General features: G+C 38.8%; 1 protein-coding gene across 1 annotated transcript in view; it reads right to left on the bottom strand.

Annotated features, from left to right (window-relative positions):
• LOC115214976 (gamma-aminobutyric acid receptor alpha-like) overlaps nt 1–23,344 on the bottom strand; it is a 679,148-nt gene extending 655,804 nt beyond the window's left edge. Inside the window, exon 1 of the mRNA XM_029784076.2 lies at nt 22,288–23,344. The gene's annotated coding sequence lies outside the window, so the exon portion shown is untranslated. The remainder of the gene's footprint in view (nt 1–22,287) is intronic.
• Nucleotides 23,345–25,000: the final 1,656 nt, after the last annotated feature.

The following is a 25,000-nucleotide window of genomic DNA, read 5'->3' as shown; positions in this document are numbered from 1 at the left end:
CCTATCTTCCAGCTCAATTTCTCTCACTTGCTCTATAAGGAGCAAGGAGGAAGTCTTTCTGCTACCGCTGCATTATATGTATATATATTTCGAAACGTGGAGTAGATGGAACAGAGGCGACTGAAGAAGGGGAATTTTCCTTGTGTTGTATGTCCTGTACTCTATTTTTTCGTTGTTTAAGAAAAATGTCCATTGCTTTGGTTTTGTGTTTATGTTTTCGTTTCTCACAGTGTTCGACGTTTTATGGTGTCCTGTACCCATATATGCATGTATATATGCATGTGTTTTATTTATTAATTTGTAATTATATGCAGCACGGATTTTTGTCAGTGAACAGGTCGCGGTCTTAAAGCGACGAAAATTTTGACAAATTAAATTAATGTTGAAGTGAATAGAACGGCTTTTGTGTGTTCTTAAATGGCTTACAAACACCTTCCACGCTGCAATTGTTTATTATGTATGTATATATATATATATATATATATATATATATATATATATATATATATAATATATATATATATATATATATGCGTGTGGTGTGTGTGGCGTGCGTGTGTGTATGTGTGTGCAGAGGCACATTGCATGGTTAAAGCAGCGGAGGGATCGCGGGTTCGAATTCAGACCGGGCGATGTGTGTGTTTATGACCGAAACACCTAAGTTCCACGCGGTTCGGGCAGAAGGTAACGGCGAACTTCTGCTGACTCTTTTGCCACAACTTTCTCTCACTCTTTCCTCCTGCACCTTGCAGTTCATCTGCGACGGACCGGTGTCCCGTCCAGGTGGGGAACCTATACGCCAAGGAAACCGGAAACCGGCCCTCTGAGCCAGGCATGGCTTGAGAAGGAACAAACAACAACAGAATATACATATATATATATATACACATCTGTGTGTGTGTGTATGTATGTTTGTATGTATGTACATGTATGTATATATATATCGTTACTATTATGTTAAAGTGCCATATGTCAAAATCTGGCCAAATGCGTTTTTTCTTCAATACTTATGCTAGTAATAACCGGTTCTTTTGGTCAAACTATCGTATCTCTAGCTTCTTCAGATGCTAAGATATCAAAAATTGTCAAAGTTTTATTTTGGAATGGTGAAAGTATTTTTTCGTTTTCTGAAAAAAAAAAAAAAAGCAACGTTTTGGACTTACGACACTTTTCGATAATAGCAACGATAAAGAAATTGATATATGACAAAGGAATAAACATACACGATTGTCTTACGAACTTCATTAGCTTACAGCTGTGTCTGCTATAAGATGCAATGGACTCATAGTTGAGCGCCTGTGTAATACATTGCAGCTTCATCAGCGCATCAAATGAATGTGTGTGTGCCTGTCTGTCTGTGTGTATGTATATGTGTATGTATATACGTGTGCATGTTTGTATGTATATCAACGTTGTCTGTTCATGATCTGATGCAAGATTTGAGTGGTGAGGGGAACAGATTTGGGGTGGGTCAAAACTGATTCAGAAACTCTTTGTTTATTTTGAAGCTTTCCTTCGTGTTTCATTACATCTATCATCAATATACACTTATACATACTTATATAAAAGTATATGGGCGCTGGCGTTGCTATGATTCCGGATTCGGTCCTATTGCGTGGCAGTGGGACTTCTACTATAGCCACGGGCCGACCAAAGCCTTATGAGAGGATTTGGTTGACAGAACTGGCAGAAACGTTAGCACGCCTGGCGAAATACTTAGCGGTATTTCGTCTGCCGCTACGTTCTGAGTTCAAATTCCGCCGAGGTCGACTTAGCTTTTCCTCCTTTCGGGGTCGATAAATTAAGTACCAGTTACGCACTGGGGTCGATGTAATCGACTTAATCCCTTTGTTTGTCCTTGTTTGTCCCCTCCATGTTTAGCCCCTTGTGGGCAATAAAGAAATAAGTAACTAGAAGCCCGTCGTACGTGTTTGTGTGTGTATGTATATGTGTGTGCTTGTGTCTGTGTCTGTGTGTGTGTGTGTGTGTGTGTGTGTTTGTGTCTGTGTTTGACCCCTATGAAGGCGTGATAACCGGTGGTGGTGTGTTTACATTCCTGTAACTTAACGGTTTGACAAAAGAGCCAATAGAAGAAGTAACACGCTTTAAAAAAATAAGCCCTGGCGTCGATTCATTCGACTAAAATTTCTCCAAGACGGTGCCCAGCATGGCCGCAGTTTAAAAGATAATATATATATATATATATATCTATATATATATATATATATATATTATATATATATATATAATGATAAAAGTTATAGATATAGGTACAGGAGTGGCTGTGTGATAAGTAGCTTGCTTACCAACCACATGGCTCCGTGTTCGGTCCCACTACATGGTACCTTGGGCAAGTGTCTTCTACTATAGCCTCGGGCCGACCAAAGCCTTGTGAGCGGATTTGGTATGCGGAAACTGAAAGAAGCCTGCCGTAAATATATACATATATGTGTGTGTGTATATACGTTTGTGTGTCTGTGTTTGTCTCCCCACCATCGCTTCACAACCGAAGTTGGTGTGTTTACGTTCTTGTAACTTAGCGGTTCGGCAAAAGAGCTGCAGTCAAATGACTGAAAAAGATAAAACAGTAAAAGAGTAAAAGAATATATATATTCGTTATTTGCATTTCATAGTGATATACAAACAATAGTGATATTGTTTGTATGCTTATTGTTTTACATTCCAGCAGATTCGAACGTAAATATGCTAGTTACTCTTGTGTACGTAACAGGAAAACACAAAGCAAACAACCCCTCCCTTCTATCATACAACGCTAATATGTTCATAACATATCCAGTTTATGGTATAAAGGATTCTGGGGCACCGATGTCTCGACATAAGTACATCTTGAAAATTTTGGCTCGACTCTGCTGTGATGAACGATAACACTAAAACGTGCCAAAATCGCTGTGATCACTTGTCAACAGCCGATGAATGGATCATCTAGCAGTGCGGAGTGTGTGTGTATACACATGTATGAATGGAGATATATATATATATATATATATATATATATATATATATTCATATAATATATATATATATTATATATATATATATATATATATATATATATATTATATATTATATTCATATAATATATATATATATTCATATATATATATATATTCATGTATATGTATATATATTTCTGTAAGGCCTTCGCCATGCTTGATCGCTAGCCACTACACATTCTTTATTTTCTCTCCTTGTTTCTTTCTATGCTCCTTTCTGTGGAAGAGCGTAGGTTCGAAACGGTAAAGACTTTTTTCAATTCCCGAAAATTATACTAATATATCTGTTTGTTGTCTACACCACCTGTCTTCGTCTTTTTTTTTGTGAATTCTCCCTTTATATATATATATATACTGAAATCGAATATTAAAAGTTGAACATCAACAATCGAATTTTAAAAATAGCAATAAGAAAACAAGGGGACGTAGACATGGATTATATTAGAGTGAGGTTTTAAAGTTTCAAGCATAGCTCTTCGTCAGAAAAAAAAGATACAGAAAAGTCTCGAGAAGTTAAAATTTCACGAGCAGCACATATATTGTTACATCACTTAAGTGATACACACACACACACACATATATATATATATGTGTATATATATATGTGTGTATATATATATATATGTTTGTGTGTGTGTATGTATTTATGGATGTATGTATGTGTATGTGTACTCGTCTGTGTCTGTATATGTATGGGAATAACTGCGTGTGTATGTAAGTATGTATATGAGTGTTTATAATGATAAATATGTCTGTTTGTATGTGACTTTGTATTAATGCATACATGAGAGTATGCAAATATGTGAGCTACATATGTGTCTATTTGTCAACGAGTCAGTGAGTCATTTAATTAATGAGCCGATCAATCATTTAATCAATCATTGAAAATTAATCAAATGATCGGCTTCATCTTTTCTTTCCATGTAGCTAGTTATGTGCGTATCTCACTGGCAACTACCTAGCCATTTCTCCGTAAATTTATCTCTCCTCTCTCTCTCTCTCTCTCTCTCTCTCTCTCTCTCTCTCTTTCCATATATATATATATATTTCTCCCCATTCCCTTTACTTCTCTCTCTTTCTCTGCTTTTCTTCGCCTCTTTCTCTCTCTCGCTCTCTCTCTCTCTTTCTCTCTTTTCCAGTCACACTCTTTTCGTCGTTCTGTCTCTCTCATTCTTTCTCAATCTCTCTCATCCCCACTCTCTCCCTCTCTCTCCCCCTATCTCTCTGTCTCTTTCTTTCTCTCTCTCCCCATATATTTCGCCGAATGTCAGTTTACATTTCTCTTTCTCTCTCTCTTTCACCCTTTCCATATATCTGTCTGTCTTTGCCTCACTCCTTCCCTCCCTCACATACGCACACACACGCACACACACACACACTCCTCTCTCTCTCTTTCTCTCTCTCTTTCTCTCTCTTCCCCATCTCTCTCTTCCTCTTCCTGTCACTCTCTAGATATCGGTTCTCTCTGCTCGCTCGTTCTCTCTTTCAGTCACTTCGTGTATATTTTCTATCTCTGTTTCTGTGTATCAGTCCATCTGCCTATTTCTCTCTTTCTCTCTCTCTCTCTCTCTCTTTCCTTCTCTCTCTCTTCTCTCTATATACCTAGCTCGCTGTCTGTCTGCTTCTTCTATCTTTTCTTTTTCTTTTTCATAACGGTCGTCTTGTTTATTTATCTCTGCGGCTTCTGTGTCTACTTGTATATAAGATGCACAAGTACTATATATCGTACATACACGCACACACAGATAAACACACACACACACACACACACACACACACACACACACACACACACATACATACATACATATATATATATATAATACATATTTCTTTACTACCCACAAGGGGCTAAACACAGAGGGGACAAACAAGGGCAGACAAATGGATTAAGTCGATTACATCGACCCCAGTGTGTAACTGGTACTTAATTTATCGACCCCGAAAGGATGAAAGGCAAACTCGACCTCGGCGGAATTTGAACTCAGAACGTAACGGCAGACGAAATACGGCTACGCATTTCACGCGGCGTGCTAACGTTTCTGCCAGAATATATATATATACAATATAACACAGCAAATATATACAGACCCAGCTATAAATACTAATATACAGATATAAATATATATATATGCACACAGAAAATATGCGTACATGCAATAACACGCGCATATCACGAACTTACTCACCTTCTCTCCTCACTCTCCACCAGCCCTCTCTCTCTCTCTCTCTCAAACAAACAAACACACAGACACTATCACTCACTGATATAAGCACACTCTCTCATTTACACACCCTTTTCATTCACTCTCTCTCTCTCTCTCTCTCTCTCTCTCTCTCTCACTCTCTTACACACGCACACACATACACACACAAGCGCGCTGTATCTTTCTATCCATCTGCCTACCTATAATGAACTCACCATTGAGGGATACAAATATATAGATATGCTTATAATTACTTTTTCACACAGATAGATATACATGATATGCACGCATGTGTACGCACGCGTGTATGTGTGTGCACGCGTACGCTTGTATTGTCTACGTTTCCTCAACACATACGCTTACCGTCCTTGTATATTATAAGCCACTAAATGTAAATACACACACGTGATTAATTGCTAAGCTGCCCGCGGAACAAATCCACTGAACCAATTTTAGTTTTCCTAAGAAAGCATTTCACTTCATTTCCACTTCTACGGTTATTGAGAACGGCATGAACCTCTCGACATCATATACTCTATTTTTACTAGGATTATATATACGAGATTAGAGACACAAAGGGGTTAACGTTCTGAACGAAGACTTAATTGTGTAGCAGTATTCTGTCTTATACTTATCAAAACATTTCTTACATTATGTAAACATTGATAGTGCTGAATAGAGACACACAAAAGCATAACATTCTGGTGACACTATTGATTAAATATGCATAGACTATGCTTTTATGCTCACATACAGGAATGTATCTATCTATATTCATATATAGATCGATCATTTGTGCGTATATCTATGCGTACGTGCGTACATACATCCAAGCATCTATGCATACATATGAGCGCAGGCATGGCTTTGTGGCTAAAATGACTTACTTTGCAACCGCGTGGCTTCGGGTTCGGCCCAACGGTGCAGCACCTTGAGCAATTATCTTCTTCTGCTATAGCCCCGGGTTGACCAATTCCTTGTGAATGAATTTGGTCGGAAAAGGCTCTATGAAAACGCGTCGAGTGTGTGTTTGTGTTGTGTTGTGTGTGTGTGTGTGTGTGTGTTGTGTGTGTGTGTGTGTGTGTGTGTGTGCGTGCGTGCGTGTGTGTGTGTGTTTGTGTGTGTAAGTGCTTGTGCTAGGTTTTAAAAAAAGAAAACGCAAAAGCAAGCAACAGGGCAATGTCTATATATGGAATTAATATCTAAACAGACACTACAAAAACGTTAGGGAACACGGAAGAATCATAATACTGTAATAGGCTACATTCATACCACCAAAGAAGTTGGCTTTTGTAGGAGAGATAGTGACAGGTTGTTGAGAGTTACTGGGATTGTGAGAAATATTATTTTCTATCTTATAGCTCATCAGCAACATCTACTCAAGGGCCGAAGAACTGATCCAACATTGATTGATGGTTATAGCATGTCAATGCTTTGTACAACTAAGAGTAGGAAGTGAATTCGTTAAAAACATTTCTTGTAAATTTTATGTTGCATTCACGATTAAGTTTGTTACGAGCAAACTCTTATTGACTTCTCCCTATAAATGTCAAATCGTTAACAATACACTTTGCAGTAAATTTGAGCTAATGACAAGTTTGTATGTTCCTATATATTCTTAACTTGCTCCTGTTCAAACAGCACCAGTTCCTGTTAGATATGTTTTCTGAGTAAAACACAAGCATCACAAACACATCATCCCCTATGACTCGTTCAGACCCTATATCATGTACAAGTGAAACATATCATCCCACATGACTTGTTCGCACCCTATATCACGCACAAGTCAAACACATCATCTCCTATGACTTGTTCAGACCCTATATCATGTACAAGTGAAACATATCATCCCCTATGACTTGTTCGAACCCTATATCATCTACAAGTGCCATATCTTTACCAATTTCATGCAGACTTTCTGTTAGTGGAAAACTTGGAAAGCCACGGCTACAGTCTGGCGATATATTTTCATAAGCACTATTCAAAATTAAGGGTTTTATTTCATTCCTTGACTCAGCAGTGTTATCTGAAGTCATGGACTCAAATACAGGGGCTGCAGGAGGTGCAATCACACCCATAATTTTTGGCGGTGCAAAATCAAAATTTGCACCCCTACTTACTTTTCTCGGGTTTAGAAAATAGTGCGTAAAAAGTGATCTGTAAGAAGTCGCTTGAAGTTAGGTTTTTTCTCAAAGAACGAAGAACAAAATATACCTGTTTCTAAAGGATTTTGGGCCTGGGTTTGCACTCCCTAAGCAAATTTTGTCCCAAGCCAATGTCCACGGCATCCATTATGTTGAACTTCTTCCAGAAGTCTCTAACTGTAGGTTTATCCTCATCATCAATTGCTCTCTTAAGTTATTTGAAAGTTTTAATAATATGCCTTGAAGTTAGCTATAACACCTTGATCCGTAAGATGGTGTGAATTTGTATTCCGGTGGATATGTACGCCTCTCACATTATCGGTAAACTCGGGCAATGCTTTGTTGAAATTGTTATGCCTGGCATTGTACAGGACAAAATGTTTGTAAACTGCTCTTCGACGAGATATTTAGTCATCCATGGTTTATTATTTAAACGTCAAATTAAATTTTGCATAAGTTTTAAAATCCTTAGGTTTTGGGAGTGATAGACGAGTAGGTGTTTCAATTTCAAAATACTAACAACATTTGCTCCCAGAAGATGCCTCGACGATGTTTAAAAACTCGAAATTCTGATGTTGATTTTTGTTTCCGTTCGAGAAATAAAGTCCTAGTCGGTAAGAGCTTCCACAAAATTACAGATTTATAACAAATGTATACATGTTCTGATGTGTAGCCATCTTTAGCAATAATTTTTAAAATTTTATTTTTTTTTTTATTAACAGTTTTTTTTTATTAATTGCTTAATGTGGAGGAATGGATTGTGTGCATGGCTTTCGTAGGCTCGTCCGATGATATCAAGTAACAAATACTCAATACAGATATGACCAGCAGCAGCAACGACGATGAAAACGGCGGTAGCAGCGACGAGAGCGATGGACAACAGCGGCGACGAGCACGCAGGCTGTGGAGATGGCGATGTTGCCTCAGACCCCCACCTCGCTTATTCAATTCAAAACCATCCCCTTTTAACCTACTCTCAGAAAGTTCTGAAATCAGATCCCGCCGAGGTCAACTTTGTTTTTCATTCTTTCGGAGCTGATAAAATAAAGTTCCCGTCAAGTATTGGTACTGATATAATCAAGTAAGCCTCTCCGCTAAAATTGCTGGCCTTGTGCCAAAATTTGAAATCCAAGTTTTTATTAAGGCGGAGAGCTGTTAGAAACATTTCTTTTCTTCTGCTCAAGATAATTAGTAGCAGCCCCTGTATCAGCACCAGCAGTCCCACCTGTCATTTTATATTCTGCGAATCCATACACCATTAAACCTTTCAGACCAGGCATTACAGACATTAGAAGTTTATTCTTTTCCAGCAAATCACCTTACAGACTTTCGGCCCTTTTAATTACCAACATGCTTATCGTTATATTATGCCGACTTTGGTTTTTGATCCATACATCCAAAGACTGTCCCATTTTTAAGGATTACATTATATATATGAAAAAATTAGGTCCGAACAATTAACGTACTAATTTCTTCAGCATTGACTTAATTTTCCTTCTAGTAACACCTATTCTCACAGTAGATATTACAAGCTTCAAAGTTTTGACACTGTAACTATTTTCTCTTGCTCATTAGGTATTTTAAAGCATCAACTTAAGTATCTTGTTTAATCCTTTTTACAGTTCTTTTTTGTACAACTGCCTTCAGTTTCACTTGATGACTTCTTTCCAGAAATCTTGAATTGTAGGTAAGTCCAAAAGTGGCGACAGTCAAAACTTATCACACAACAAATCTATAGTTAAAAAAGATAGCACCAGGAAAAATTGTTTTCTGGGAGTAAAAAAATTATTACTTATTCTGTTGGATGTAAGAATGTAAATGTGATGAAAGGGTGGAGTGAGGAAGGAGGAAGTAAAATATAATTAAAGTTAGCTAAAGGATTACCAGATTCATAGCTACTTCGCTCCTAAGCTCCCTAACTTGAGCCATAGAAACTTCACAACCTATTCATACACATTCACCGGTGTTTTGGCATACAACATACGTAGGCACAGACAAGAATTTCATGGTGGTACTATAGTTGTTGTTGCCAGTTGGTTATTTAAAAGTTGGTTTAGTAACGGTGGTAGTGAGTATGTCAGTTGTATTGGTATTAATAATGGTGATCATGGTAATAGTGATGGTAGGTTGTACTGTTAATGTTAGCAATGGTCACATTGTTCTTGATAATTGTATGATTGTTCCGGTTTAGACTAAAGTCAATCCTCAATGACCTAAATGCAAAGACATTTTGTTCAACTTTTAAAATACATCAGGATATCACATTAACTTCAGCCATTATATTTTAGTTTAGATTGAGTTGCTTATCATGTGCATACTATTATTGCCTTTGTCGTAGAACACTAAGACGTTGGTGGGTTGATAAGGGCGGCGGGTGTAACAGTTTGGGTGTTGATGGTTGACGCTGGTGGTTGTGGTGATGGTGGTAAGAGTTGATTTAAATAAATAGACGGACAGACAGATAAATGGATAGATATATATATATTATATATATATATATATATATAGATAGATAGATAGATAGATAGATAGCTAGATAGATAGATAGATAGATAGATAGATAGATAGATAGATAGATAGATAGATAGATAGATAGATAGATAGATAGATAGATCATTGTGACACTAAAGTATACACAGACACACAAATATTCACAGTGAAAAATTCCACCTACTTTATTATTTGTCATATACAAAAGCATACACATTCACATACATATATACACATATAGACACAGACACACTCATATATATGTGTGTGTGTGTGTGTGTGTGTGTGTGTGTGTGTGTGTGTGTGTGTGTGTGTGTGTGTGTGTATGGTAAGTATTTTTTCAAATTGTGAACTAATTTCATATTTGTTTTAGTCACTAATGAAAATTAACTGTATGAAAGAGAAAGGAAAAGATTAAGATACATTACAAATCTCTATGTAGGAGTACCCAGCGACGTGGAATGCATTTCAAGGCTTCCCAAAGGCTTTAAAGGCTAGGAAAGTCTGCTATAATCCAATAATATTCAAGTGCCTCAATAAAGCCTGACAAGGTGAAGCAATCATCATTTATAAATATATATATATATATATATATATATCACCGTGACCGACCAGGCTATCAGATGTTGCTACACATCACTGGTCACAATGTGCTTTGCATTGTTTTAGCCTTCAAATGACGCCACCCCGCTGGCTAAGCGAGCAGGCCAACAGAAGAAAGAGTGAGGGAAAGTTGCGGCGAAAGAGTACAGCAGGGATCACCACCACCCCCTGCCAGAGCCTCGTGGGGCTTTAGGTGTTTTCGCTCAATAAACACTCACAACGCCCGGTCTGGAAATCGAAACCGCGAGTCCGCTGCCCTAACCACTGGGCCATTGCGCCTCCACATATGTATAAGGTGAAGCAATCATCACACACACATACACACACACATATATATATATATATGTGTGTGTGTGTGTGTTGTGTGTGTGTGTGTGATGCAATCATCATATATATATATATATATATATATATATACAGACATACATAAACAGACGCACACACACCGTGCGGTGAGGAAGCTGTCGTTTAAATTAGGCAAAAATAACACTCACATCTCATTTTAACAGATATATTTTCCAGAATTACGTAGAAATACATTGAAATACTAAAGAGGAAATTTATTCAATAAAATCGCCATTGACTTCAACAACACCCTCCAGACAACTTCGGAATCTTTTGCAACTCTTCTGGACGGTCTCCTTGTTTAAGTTGGTGAATGCTGCCATAATCGTTGCTTCAATTCAATGAGTTTTGTTAGTCTCTCGCTTAACTGCGCCCCACACATAATGACCAAGGGGATTGCAATCTGAGAAGTTAGTGGCCAGGCATTAGGGGTGAGGTGGTCGCAGAATTTGTCTGACAACCATGATTGGTTCCTCCTGCTTGTGTGACATGGTGAGGAGTCCTGTTGCCAGACATAGGGCCTTCCAGCAGCCAGCCTCTTGACCTAGGGCGGTGCTACCTCCTCCAGCCACTTGATGTAAGTCTCCGTGTTGAGTCTGGGGCTGCGTGGGAAGATGAATGGAGCCATAACATCGCCATCACTAGTGATCACTCCAAGCACCATGATATTGATTGGATGTTTGATTTTTATCAATCTCGGTACATGACCATCGAGTGCAGCGTCCTCAGATTTTCACCCAAACGCTCTGAAATGTTCGCATTGAAGATTCAGGCGTGAATGCCAAGCAGTACAGCATGTCGTTTCCAAATTTCTGGCTGAGCGAATTGCGTCATGGTATTGTTTTTTCTCAAAGACGGTGCCCAACTGACCCTACTATACTGTGTTGTCGACAAAACCAAAATCAAACAATGCGCATACAGGAAATTAAAAATATAAAATGTCGACAATTTACCCATTGTACATTCTATGTTATACTATATATATAAAAATAGACAGACACACAAACAGACAGGCAGACAGACAGGCAGAGAGACATAGACAGGCAGACAGATAGACAGACAGACATATAAATAGATAGATAGATAGTGAGAGAGAGAGAGAGAGAGAAAGAGATAGATAGATAGATAGATGATAGATAGATAGATAGATATAGATAGATAGTAGATAGATAGATAGACAGATAGATAGATAGATAGATAGATAGATAGATAGATAGATAGATAGATAGTAGATATGTTTCTTTATTAGCCACACAGGGCTGCACACAGACGGGACAAATTACAAGGTAGAGCTTTTCTTTTGGGGTATTTAAAAAAGGGGGTTGGTTTTCGATAGATAGATAGATAGATAGATAGATAGATAGATAGATAGATAGATAGATCAATCGATCGACGGAACGATATATCGTTGGTTCGATAGTTACGTACAACCACAGACTATCTCCTTTCATGCAAACAGTCCGCTACATGCAACGCATGTGCCAGATGTAGGTGAACGCCGATGAACAAACACAACGCCGAGATTCCTTACGCCATACAGAACACAACACAGTACAATATATCGTTGCATTTATCACTCTGCCTTTTCTATAGTCGAACAGAAACAATACTTCAAAGCTGATAATTATTGTTGTCTAATTAAGCGACATCAAATTTAATTAGTCAGCACCGTGGGATCTATCATGTGACTGTTGAAGTTTGACAAATTGATCAAAGATTGCATTGTTCAATCGTATTTGTTTGGAAAACGACAATTCGATTTGGTTGACCGTGAAAGTTTTTCCATAAACCTTATATTTCATTTCGTGACATCGTAGCAATAACGGTGAAAGTCGGGAAAGGCAAACAAACAATAAACATTTCATTGCATCTTCTCTAAACACCATCAATTTAACCAAATACCAACACAAACATCATTCGAGATTGCAGTCCTTAATGAAGTGTGCTCGCCATTAACGCCACCATGACCATCGTCGTCGTCGCCGTCATCATCATCATCATCATCATGGCTGCTGTCGTCATCATCGTTATTATCATCATCATCATCATCATCATCATCATTAACAGCAACAACAACACCATCAGCAGCAGCAGTATCGCTACTATTGTCTCCATTATCATCACCGTCATCTTCATCACTATCATCATCATCATCACGAACGTCATCATCATCCCTATCATCATCATCATCGTCATCATCATCATCATCATCAACATCATCGTCAACATCATCATCACTATCATCATTACCACAATCATTATCACCACTATCGTGATCGTCATCATCACTGTCATCATTGCACTATCATCATCATCATCCTCATCATGATCATCAAATTTTTTCTGTGGTGTCTGTGTGTGGGGGGGAGGTTGTACATACTTGTGCATATTCGCACGCATGCGTGTCTGTGTATGTTTATTTGTATGTGTGAATGTGTGTGTATGTGTGTGTGTACGAGAGAGAGAGAGGGGGGCATGTGTATGTGTGTGTGTGTGTAAATGTTTGTGACAGAGAGCAGGTGTGTTACTGAATCTAAGCAGAACATCCATCGCATTATCTCCACCTTTCCCCATGCTGTTTATGAAGCCAGCCACAAAGAAATCACTAAAACTTCACCTGTTTCCACACAAAAAATCTTTTGGCCACTCTTTACCCCACCCCACCGCTTTGCGTACCGTGGTGGCCCGCCCTTATATGGTTCTTTGACCTGCAACAATTAACAGCCTCAAATCACACTGCATTGTCTTTGAAAATATAATGTAGAGCCCTAAATAATGTCATCATGCCTACCCCTTTTTAAAATAAGAGGCGGGAAGGTCACGGTTGAAAAGTCTTTTTCTCGATTCATAGATCTGCTCGATTATCGCTGGGGTTAAATAACAACAAACTTGGACACTCATTGGATAAAATAGCCATGCATATACTACACGACGGCGAATTGGCGGAATCATTAGAGCGTCGAATATCTTGTGGGATTAGTTCCATATCTCGGCACCACTTGTCAGTAATTAAGAGCCAGTAATTAAAGAATCAGTCGTGTTCTAGGGCCGAAACCTCTCCCTCTCTTTCTTCTCTCTCTCTCTCTCCCATCTGTACCTCCTTCCTTCATCTTTTTCCCGCTCTCTTCTCCCTACTTCTGTCTGCCAGTCCTTCTCTCTCTCTCTCTCTCTCTCTATCTCCCTCCTTTTCTTCCTTTGTGGCAGAAATCAGTTGTGGTTTGACTTGGCGGAACCAGGTCCAATAGCGTGTTACAGAGCAGCTAGCGGACGGTCTACCCCGAGTGATGCTTTTATTGGCGAGTTCGCTTTATAAACCTCTATAGGGTAGGTGGACCGTAGGCCGGGGACCGGAGAGGTAGGTGATGGTGGCAAACTCAATAGTTTACCCCAGAAGTCAAACACTCTAGCTACGCTAATATCCAGGTCAAGAGGAGACACGCCCAAGACACGTTCAAGACACGCCCAAGACACTTCCAAAACACGTCCAAGACACGTTCAAGACACGCCCAAGACACTTCCAAAACACGTCCAAGACACGCTCAAGATATGCACAAGACACGCCGTTTGACACAAAGGCTTCCACAATTCCAACAGGATTTACAGCACAAGCAAAGTTATACTGTGTGGAAAAAGACAGGATAGCCACGGCTGGTACGCTTTTGATCATGGGTCTACTTGGTCAGAGTTGACTTCAGATTCAAGAACATATTAGCCAATCCAAGCACATATAAGATAACAAATAATGCGGCACAGAGTGCGAAATTTACCAGAAACCCACAAGCTCGATGTTATGTTCCAGGTCAGACGTTGACATGCATACCTGTAATCAAAGATGTTCCAGCATCACTACCACTCTGTCTCCTTTCTGGCATATTGTGTTATCAAAAGTTTCGTTTTCTGAAAACTAGGGTATTTTCAGTGAAGCTTACGACTGCTATTTCTAACAGGTAGAGCGACCGCATGATCTTTTCTACCCTAGGCACAAGGCCCGAAATTTTGGGGGAGGGAGCCAGTCGATCAGATCGACCCCAGTACGCAACTGGTACTTAATTTATCAACCCCGAAAGGATGACAGGCAAAGTCGATCTCGGTGGAATTTGAACTCAGAACGTAAAGACAGACGAAATACCGCAAAATATTGCGCCCGGCGTGCTAACTTTTCTTATTTCTTTATTGCCCACAAGGTGCTAAACATAGAGGGGACAATCAAGGACAGACAAAGGGATTAAGTCGATTATATCGACTCCGGTGCGTAACTGGTACTTAATTTATCAACCCCGAAAGGATGAAAGGCAAAGTCGATCAAGACACGAAATACCGCAAAGCATTGCGCCGGGTGTGCTAACGTTTCTGCCAGCTCGCCACATAATGGCTCCACGCACGTTAAGCCCAATTCATCCTTGACTAAACAGATCTATAATCAAATGCATTATAGACTTCCTTTTAATATTCAGTGTATCCCGGAGGAAATAATTTACTACGTTCAGTTTCTATTTTTTTGTTTGTTTTTTGCAACCGGTAGGGTGTGATTTGAGGCAGTTTCAGCTGACATTTTTAGCGGAGTGAACTATCTCATAGAGTCTCCTGTATTTATTCTTAAGTTATATTGTAAAGCCAATAACGTAACTGAGTAGAGGCTATAAGGGTAGTTCACCCCATGTCCCATATTTAATGGGAGCGGTACATCTGAGTCTGCTGTATAAACCTGTATAGAGGCAGGGGCGCGAGGATGGAGCGCAAACTCAAGGCCTGCTTTCGGCGGTACACACTTTAGCTAGGCCACTGCAAAAAGTTGATGCATTCAATGGAACTTGGTCCACGAGGGAAAAAAAAACATCAGCGACCAACTTTTGAACAAAACAAAACTCTACTACAGCGGAGAAAAATGTGCAGAAATGAAGTATTAAGAGTGTAATAATGAAATAAAATATTTTCTACTAAGAAGTTAACAAAAACTTAATATTTTGCAAGTGTACATTACAAACACTAATTAACGATTTTTAAAAAATTTGTTCACAAGATTTCGATCAACTGCTGCAACAATAGCATATATATATACATATATATATATCACACAAGTATACATGCATACATACACACACATATACATATATAGACACGCACACACATACACACGCGCATGCATACACGCACACGCATACATACGCACACACATACACACACACGCATGCATATATAAACACATTTTATCAGTGTCCTTTCGCCGAATCTCTAAGTCAACGTGAACGTAAACACACCAACATCGGTTGTCAAGCGGTAGTGGGGCACAAACACAGATATAAAAACACACACACACACGCACACACACATACTCTCACACACACACCTATATATACATATGTATGCAAGTATGTATATGCATATATATATATATGCATGTATAATATATATATATATATATATATATATATATATACATACCTATATATACATGCATGCATATATGTATACATACACATATATATATATATATATATATACACACACACACACACCTATATATATATATATACATATATATATATACATAATATGTATAATATATATATATATATACTACAGACTTATATACATATATATATACATAATATGTATATATACTACAGACTTCTTCCAGTTCCCGCCAACCAAATCCAGTCACAAGGCTTTGACCGTCGCGAGTGTATATTAGAAGGCATGAACCCGGAGCCATGTGGCTGGGAAGCAACCATCTTACCGCGTAGCCACAGCGCCTCTATGTGCACGCGTGCGCGTTTGTATATGCGTGCGCGCGCGTATGTGTGTATATGTCAGTATGTTTGCGCGCGCATTTATATATATATGTGTATGTGTGTATGCAGCGTACATGTACACACACACGCACACGCGTGCGTGTATGTGTGTGTACATGTGTGTAACGAGTTAACCCAGTTGACGATCAGTGTCGATACTCAGACTTTCCAAGTCTTTTAGTTTCTCCAGAGTAATAATACTCCACGATATATACAAGGTAGACGTGTCTATGCGTGTGTGTGTGTGTGTGTGTGTCTGTGTGTGTGTGTGTGTGTGTCTGTGTGAGTGAGTGTGTGTGTGTGTGTATGTGTGTGTGTGTGATTTGATGCATGTAAAGCGTTGAGTGTGTGTATAATCTTTTCAGTGGAGGCGCAATGGCCCAGTGGTTAGGGCAGCGGCCTCGCGGTCTGAGGATCGCGGTTTCGATTCCAAGACCGGGCGTTGTGTGTGTTTATTGAGCGAGAACACCTGAAAGTTCAACGATCACCGGCAGCGGGTGTGGCGACCCCTGTTATACTCTTTCGCCACAACTTTCACTCTCTCTTCCTGTTTCTTGAGTAACGCTGCGATGAACTGGCGTCCCGTCCAGCTGGGGGTGGGGAACACATACGCCACAGATGCCGGGAAACCGGGCCCATGAGCCTGGCTAGGCTTGAAAAGGGGCGACGTTTATCGTTTATATATCGTATAATCTTTTCAAACAACTTCCTCTATATACTAACGTTGTATGTGATTGTCTGCATCGTAGCGATTGATTATTGATTACGGCAACATTTATTTAGGTGTGTACGCACATATACATGGGTGAAAGTAAAGCGCATACACATGTTGCAAAACTTTTGTTGTATAAAGCCATGCCTGAATGTGTGCCGTAGTCATGCGCACACAAGCCATAACTCGTGTTTATTATACACAAACACGCTAAGTCTAATAACGCATGAGAGATATATTATTTAGAGAACTTCCTATGCTTTTTCAGGCGAAATATCGGACCGAAACTTCGATCTCTTCTTCTCCCCTCGGCATACGAACTTCAGAGGAAATTTATTATTTACTTGTTTCAGTCATTGGACTGCGGCCATGCTGTGGCACCGAACAGCCTTGAAGGGTCTTCGTCGAACTGATCGACCTATAGTTATATTTTTTTTAAAGTGTGACGCTTATTCTATTAGTTTCTTTTAGCGAACTGCTATGTGACTGAGACTTAAACAAACCGACACCGGTTGTCAGGTAGCTGTGGGTACAAGCACAACACAAAGACATACACGCACAGGCACACACAGACATATATATATATATATATATATATATGTGTATGTGTATGTGTGTGTGTGTATTTGTGTATGTATATACGTGCACACATAAATACATGCATGCATACACACACACACACACACACACATATATATATAGAGAGAGAGACATATGGGTGGGAGCGCGTGTGTGTGCCTATGTGTGTTATTGTTGTTGTGTATGTGAGTATGTGTGAATGTATATAGATATATATATACACGATGGGCTTCCGCATAGTTTCTATCAACATAATCCACTCATAAGACATCGATTGACCTGGTGGTTGGGGTATAGTAAAAGACATATGCTCAAGGTGCCGCGCAGTGGGACGGAAACCGAAATGAGGTGGTCGTAACGCGAGTTTCTTGACCACACAGCCGCGCATAACATTTATTTACATATGAGTGGATGAGGGTAAACCGGTAACAAATAATTTGCCGAACTTCAATGTCTTTCAAATATATCAATTTGGATTCCTTAACGGATAATTTGTAAAGAATTAGATACTGTAGAGCTAAACACATGGGAATGGAACAAATTTATATTTTATATATAGGCGCATGAGTGGCTGTGTGGTAAGTAGCTTGCTAACAAACCACATGGTTCCTGGTTCAGTCCCACTGCGTGGCACCTTGGCAAGTGTCTTCTACTATAGCCTCGGGTCGACCAATGCCTTGTGAGTGGATTTGGTAGACGGAAACTGAAAGAAGCCCGTCGTATATATGTTTATGTATATAATTGTGTGTGTGTGTGTGTTTGTGTGTCTGTGTTTGTCCTCCCAATATCGCTTGACAACCGGTGCTGGTGTGTTTGCGTCCCCGTAACTTAACGGTTCGGCATGTGTGTGTATTTGTTTGTGCGTCTGTGTTTGCCCCCCCCCCAACATCACTTGACAACCGATGATGGTGTGTTTACGTCCCCGTAACCTAGCGGTTCTGCAAAAGAGACCGATAGAATAAGTACTAGGCTCACAAAGGATAAGTCCTGGGGTCGATTTGCTCGACTAAAGGCGGTGCTCCAGCATGGCCGCAGTCAAATGACTGAAACAAGTTAGAGTAAAAGAGTAAAGAGTATATATATATATTTGGACGGTGAATCTCAAACCAGATAAAACTATAAATAATAGTGTGTAAATATTGGGTTTAAAAATTCTTTGAATGGTAAAACCAGAAGGGTGTTCATGGGACTCGAACCCACAATGAAATATTGTAAAATGCTATATATTTTTTTTTATTAATACGTAAATTAAAGGAAAACAAACTCAAAACAACCCGGTGATGCTCGACGTATTTCATAGGCGAAGGTGTGGCTCTGTGATAACTAGCTTGCTTCCGAACCACGTGGATCCGGTTTCAGTCCCACTGCGTGACAGCATGGGCAAGTGTCTTCTACTATAGCCTCGATTTGATCAAAACGCTGTGAGTGGGCTTGGCAGGAGGAAACTGAAAGGAGCCCATCGAATGTGTGTGTGTGTGTCTGTGTGTCTGTGTTTGTCCCCTACTACCGCTTGACAACTGGTATTCATGTGTATATGTCCCCATAAACTAGCGGTTCGGCAAAAGAAACCGATAGAATAAGTACTAGGCTTTTAAAAAAATCATAAAGTACTGGGATCGATTCTTCGACAAAAGAATCCGTCAAGGTGGTGCCCCAGAATGGCCCCAGTCTGATAACTGAAATAGGTAACAGATAAAAGATAGCCCAGGATTGGTTGTGTAGTTAAGAATTTTGCTTCGCAGCCACGTGCTACCGGGTTCATTTCCTCTGCGCGGCCAACGTGGGGTAAATGTTTTCTACTATACACTCAGGCCGACCAATGTCTTGTCAGTGAATTTGGTGGACGGAATTTGCATAGAAGCCTTGATAACCGGTGTCAGTTTACTTACGTCCCCGTAACTTGGCGGTTCGGTAAAAAGTTCGATAGAAATTTACCAAACTTAAAACAAGGATGGCAGGGAGGGTGTGATTATTTCGACTAAATACTTTGAGATCGATCCAAAGGAAAAGAATTCGATTTCTTTTTATGAATAAATTCAAAATTTGGAACCAATTTGCAAACTACTGTGCGTTCTTAATTCTTACCTCATATGTGTGTATGCATGTGTCTGTATGTGTGTGAGTGTACGTATGTGTGTATGCGTGTGTCTGTATGTGTGTGTGAGAGAGAGAGTGAGAGAGACAGAGAGAGTAATACAGGAATAGATAACCAGCTAGCTAGCTAGATAGATTGATAGATAGATAGATAGATAGATAGATAGATAGATAGATAGATAGATAGATAGATAGATAGATAGATCGGGATGCTCTGATGTCCACTTTAGTGGTCATTCCCCTTAATTTTGTATGCAACACAATTTTAAATATGCTAAGCCACTGGTTTTAATTGATTAATATCAATTTCTACTCTTATTATTTAATTTAAGATAGATAGCTAGATAAATAAATAAATAGATAGATATGCATATATATATATATATATATATATGCATTTATATATAAATATATACATACACGCACACACAGACACAAACATACACACACGCACACACACACACACGTGTGAAACAGCTGATACAAATTTGGAATTATTCAAGTTGATTAAGACCAAATTCCACTCCCTGACTACTTTCTAATCGATCCATATAATCAACAAGTAATATTCTACTCAATTTCACGTCCTCTTAATTATTATCATTATTATTTTATTATTATCATTATTATTATTATTATTATTATTATTATTATTATTATTATTATTATTATTATTATTATTATTATTATTATTTTTATTTTTATTATAGCAGAATGATATTTGACTTACTACATCACTTTTACATTTTTAAAATACTTTAATTTTAATACTATATATCTAAACTTGCTTTTTTTATATTTTTTAGTGTGGTGAAGTATTTTTTTTTTCTTTAGCTGCCTGTCAAACGTTTTGTTTGATTTAACTTTTTTGTCCCTTTTATGAGACTCCATTCTGAAGTGAAATAATTTTGTTGTGAATTATTGTGAACGTTGTACCATATCTGTTACTACTTGTTATCACAATTATTATTACTATTTTTTTTTCTTGGTGTATTTTTTTTTTCTCAGCAGTTTGAAAACGAACAGGTTGAGGAAATTAAAACAAAACTATAAATACTATAAATACTATAAATATATGACGAAATAGTTTCGCTTTCTGGAAAGTGAAAGAGATGTTGTAAACTTAAAGTGTCACCCATTATACGGCACCTTCTCCTAACCGTCCCTCTTTCAATCCAACCACCAGTTCTAAAAAAACAACCATCACCACAGTCAGTCCCACCATCATCACGACCGCCACGATCTCTGGCACCAAAACCAATACAACTGATATCACGACGATTACAACCGTTACAACCACCACCACAACCAACATCACTACCATCACCTCCACCAGAACATGAACCATCGCCACCATAAACAATACCTATTTCTTTACTACCCACAAGGGGCTAAACACAGAGGGGACAAACAAGGTCAGACAACCGATTAAGTCGATTATATCGACCTCAGTGCGTAACTGGTACTTATTTAATCGACCCCGAAAGGATGAAAGGCAATGTCGACCTCGGCGGAATTTGAACTCTGAACGTAACAGCAGACGAAATACGGCTACACAACCATAAACAATACCATCACCACAACAATAAACATTATAACGTCTGCCATCAACGCCACCACCATCACCATCGTTATCAAATCGTCTTTAGACTACACAGCCACCTAACTACCATCACCCCATCCCCATCATCGCTGTCAGCACCATGATCACTGTTATCAGTACCAAGGCCAAAACAACACCACCAACATCAACACCAACACTTCCATTAATAGTAACCAACGTGTTAAGGGTCCCGCTGGAAACGTGAAATATTTTCTTACAGTAACCCACCATATCATATTTTGCTTTTCAACTCTCGAGCCGGCATGGGAGACTCAACGTGGCTGTAAGACCTAGTAGAAATAACAGCCAAATCTCTGAAAAATCACAAGCGACCGATATATAAAAGAAAAGGCCCATTGGACAATGCAGCCTCACAACATTGAAAAATAAACGGGTGTGGCTACGGTTGGAATATCCTATGAACATAGAGTTGATTGATTGATTCTAGTTTCAGCTTATGAGCTGTGGCCATGCTGGAGCACCGCCATTTGTTTGACAAACATAAAAACAAAAACTTTTTAGCGATCTTATTTTTATCATTTTAACTTAATCGGCGAAGCAGACGACACTTTAATAGAAGACGCAGACGATCAAGAAATGATGTTTGCTATAATTATTATAAATAATAATGAAAATATTTGATTAAGTATCTTTTTCGAAATTATGATTGAACTCATAAAAAGTGCAGAATTATCGTAACTTACCTCTTTATCTTGTAGTGATACCGTTCAAAATAGTCAAATTATTATTATTGTTGTTGTCGTTGACTTCCTTATAGACGAAAGAAGAGTGTATCTGTTTGTTTGTTTGCTTGTTTTTTTTATGTTTATTATTGTTGTTGTCGTTGATGTTTTGTGTATATTTACTTGTGCAATATAATTAAGCAGAGGCACGGAATATCTTTAGGTTGCCAACGAAATAAAATCACAAAATATAAATATGAATATAACAAATATGAAACCAAACTAAAAGCGAACAAATCTATTTTCTTTTTTTAAAAAGCGCCACAAAATTATTTTTTGTTCTGTGTTATCTTGTTTTTATTATTATTATTATTATTATTAATATTATTAATATTATTATTATTTGCAGTGATTTCCCCTATTTCTCTTTTTTTTTCTCTCCCTCTCTCGTTTTCTCCACGTAACTTTTTTTTTCGGGTATTTTCCAGCGTTTGTCACTCAATAAGCAGACGACACGAACGAGAAAGGCGCAACTATCGTTATTTTAAAAAAAGGATATGAGAAAAAAAAATAAAACAATTAAGAACGAAAAAAATTGTTAAATAACAACTTAAAGCAGGAATTTAGATATGATTAAACATAAAATAAACATATACAGAAACCAATTTTTTTTTTTAAAAACAACGTGTCGATATATATATTATATATTATATATATATATATAAAGGGGATTGCACAAGTCAACAATTCTAGTACTAGTAGCGGCACTTCTAAACAATAACACTGACTACATACAAATAATGAATGAATATTATCAGCAACACTAACAACGATAGCGACAAACTATACTGCCTCACTCTCTTCCTATCACTCCCAGTTTCTTTTAGTATATCTCTCTCTTTCTCTCACTCTCTGTCTTTTTCTCTCTATATCCATCTATCTATTTCTTTCGCGCGCACACCCACTCACACGTTCTCTTTCTCGTTTTATCATTCTATCTCACTCTGTTTTTGTCACTCGCTTTAAACACTTTCTATGTGTTTCTGTTCTTCTTTCTGTCTTCTGTTCTCTCTCACTCTCTCTCTATCTCACACACACACATACTCTCTCACCCCTCTCTCAACCCTCTCTCTCTCTCTCTCTCTCTCTCTCTCTCTCTCACCTCTCTCTCTCTCTCTCTCTTCTAATCTCAACGTTTGTCTTCCACTTTTACAACCTCACTTTTCTTCAGCTCCCAAACTCACTTTTTCCTTTCTCTTTTTCTCAATCGATACCTGCCCCTGTAAATCCCGTAACTTATCTGCATTAACCTAATCCCATCAGCCCCGCTATTTCTAATTCATCACCTCTCACCACTATTCCCACTTCCAGCAAACTCCCATAATTCCTTTCTATTTGTTCTCCCGTCTCCTTTTTACTTCCATTAGTCTTCCATCCTTTTGGGGGTCGATAAAATAATTGCCAGTCGAGCACAGGGGTTCGATGTAATTAAATAGCTCCCACTCCTCAAATTTCAGGCCTTGTGGTTATACTAGAAAAAATCAACTTTATACTGCTGCCGGTTATACAACGACGTGGGGTCCAGTCGATCAGGCCAGTAGAACAGGCTGCTCATGAAATTCAGATGAAAATATATTTTCAACCCTTTAATATTCAGCTTATTCTTATTCCTTTATTGCCCACAAGGGGCTAAACATAGAGGGTACAAACAAGGACTTACAAAGGTATTAAGTCGATTACATCGAACCGAGTGCGTAACTAGTACTTAATTTATCGACCCCGAAAGGATGAAAGGCAAAATCGACCACGGCGGAATTCGAACTCAGAAACTGAAGAGGAACGGAATACCGCTCTGCATTTAGCCCGGCGTGCCAACGATTCTTATTTCTTTACTACCCACAAGGGGCTAAACACAGAGGGGACAAACAAGGTCAGACAACAGATTAAGTCGATTCCATCGACCCCAGTGCGTGACTGGTACTTAATTTATCGACCCCGAAAGGATGAAAGGCAAAGTCGACCTCGGCGGAATTTGAACTCGGAACGTAAAGACAAACGAATATTTGTTTACTACCCACAAGGGGCTAAACACAGAGGGGACAAACACGGACAGACAAACATATTAAGTCGATTATATCGACCCCAGTGCGTAACTGGCACCTAATTTATCGACCCCGAAAGGATGAAAGGCAAAGTCGACCTCGGCGGAATTTGAACTCAGAACGCAACGACAGACGATATACTGCTAAGCATTTCGCCCGGCGTGCTAACGACTCTGCCAGCTCGCCGCCTATTCTGCCAAATGTAATGTTTCTTTATTCACATTGTTTTGAAATAATCATGCATCATCTTGTAGTTTAGAGATGTTGATGATGTGATAGCTTAGCTTTAGAATGGCATTGTAGGGATGAGGTGAGAGGTCAGATCTGACGAGTCTCAATATAAAACAAGTTAAATATTTCGGCCTGGTATGACCGATTTTACAAGGACAGACAAACAATTAAGTCGATTACATCGACCCCAGTACGTGACTGGTACTTAATTTATCGACCCCGAAAGGATGAAAGGCAAAGTCGACCTCGGCGGAATTTGAACTCAGAACGAACGGCCGACGAATACTGGTAAGCATTTCGCCCTATGTGCTAACGACTCTGCCAGCTCGCCGCCTATTCTGCCAAAAGGATGAAAGGCAAAGTCGACCTCGGCGGAATTTGAACTCAGAACGAACGGCAGA

This window comes from Octopus sinensis, linkage group LG8 (genome assembly GCF_006345805.1).
Source record: "Octopus sinensis linkage group LG8, ASM634580v1, whole genome shotgun sequence".
Lineage (NCBI taxonomy): Eukaryota > Metazoa > Mollusca > Cephalopoda > Octopoda > Octopodidae > Octopus > Octopus sinensis.
The sequence above is the reverse complement of the archived record's forward strand: the minus strand, read 5'-3'. Positions and strand labels throughout refer to the sequence as shown.